This window comes from Etheostoma cragini, unplaced genomic scaffold (genome assembly GCF_013103735.1).
Source record: "Etheostoma cragini isolate CJK2018 unplaced genomic scaffold, CSU_Ecrag_1.0 ScbMSFa_1523, whole genome shotgun sequence".
Classification (NCBI taxonomy): domain Eukaryota; kingdom Metazoa; phylum Chordata; class Actinopteri; order Perciformes; family Percidae; genus Etheostoma; species Etheostoma cragini.
This window is the reverse complement of record NW_023265587.1, coordinates 442,108-443,559: the sequence shown is the minus strand read 5'-3', so window position 1 is coordinate 443,559 and position 1,452 is coordinate 442,108. Positions and strand designations below refer to the sequence as shown.

The window sequence follows — 1,452 nt, the reverse complement described above, 5'->3', positions numbered from 1 at the left end:
ACCAGTTTGGGGGTCTTTTAATGAGCCAAAACATTAATAAATGTGGTTTTATTATTCTAATACTTAGACTATGACTGAGCTAAACACGTCTTGACAAAAACTACATTTCCCATAATGACGAGGGGTGTTGCTGGAAGGGACAACTAAAGTCTATCCCTTCTTCAACAATTTGGGTCGTCACATTTGTTAAGGCCTGTCAAATTAATTTTTGATGTACACATTATTCGGTCAGTAATAATATTTGAATTATTCACTTTGTTTTTCTTAATTATAATTTTTTTATTTTACCTTGCTCCTCATTTACACCGTTTTCTTTCTCAGTGTAAGGTCATGGTTGGCCACACTTTAAACACAGTGTAAGGTCATGGTTGGCCACACGTTTAACGCAGTGTAAGGTCATGGTTGGCCACACGTTTAACGCAGTGTAAGGTCATGGTTGGCCACACGTTAAACGCAGTGTAAGGTCATGGTTGGCCACACGTTCAACGCAGTGTAATGGTTGGCCACACGTTTAACGCATTGTAAGGTCGTGGTTGGCCACACGTTTAACGCAGTGTAAGGTCATGGTTGGCCACACGTTTAACTTAGTGTAAGGTCATGGTTGGCCACACGTTTAACGCAGTGTAAGGTCGTGGTTGGCCACACGTTTAACGCAGTGTAAGGTCATGGTTGGCCACACGTTTAACGCAGTGTAAGGTCATGGTTGGCCACACGTTAACCTCCACTCGTGATGGACGAAGACACTTTAAAAGTCCTGGTGAAACTCACCCTGGAGGGCCAGCTGAGCTCTCTGGAGACCCGGATCCCATTAGGGGACTCGGAGGCGGTCCAGGCTGTCAGCAGCCAACACTTCGGCCGGTCGGGGGACACCCTGCTGCACTACGCGGCCAGAAGGGGACACCTGGACATCGTGGACTACCTAATAAAGCAGGTAGGCATGGACGTGGAGGTGTGCAACAACGACTACAAGAGGCCGCTGCACGAAGCCGCGTCCATGAGCCACCAGGCTTGTGTCAGCTACCTGCTCCGGGAAGGAGCCCAGGTGGACAGTCTGAAGAAAGCGGACTGGTAAGGACCCCCCCCAGTCCCGCCCCCCATCCCCTAGTCCTACAGTCCCCCTATGCCCCATATTAGCCCTTCGAAAAGTAACATATATAAAGGTACTGTCGACCGACGCTACCAGCCCCCTTCGATAGCTCAGTTGGTAGAGCGGAGGACTGTAGTGGCTCAATGCTGAAATCCTTAGGTCGCTGGTTCGAATCCGGCTCGAAGGAGCACTTTTTTCTCATGTAATTTTTTTACAGTGATTTTACGGAACTCTCGTTAAACATACAAGGTCAATAATTATAACGCTTAATTATTATTACCAAATATCACCAAATATACACTCACCGGCCACTTTATTAGGTACCCCATGCTAGTAACGGGTTGGACCCCCTTTTGCCTTCAGAA

The 1,452-nt window shown here is 47.5% G+C and overlaps 1 non-coding gene across 1 annotated transcript; it reads left to right on the top strand.

Moving 5' to 3' along the window:
* The first annotated feature begins 1,186 nt into the window (after window positions 1-1,186).
* trnay-gua lies at window positions 1,187-1,274 on the top strand. The gene is given in 2 exon segments: window positions 1,187-1,223; window positions 1,239-1,274. It is a non-coding gene; the product is annotated as a tRNA-Tyr (tRNA).
* Window positions 1,275-1,452: the final 178 nt, after the last annotated feature.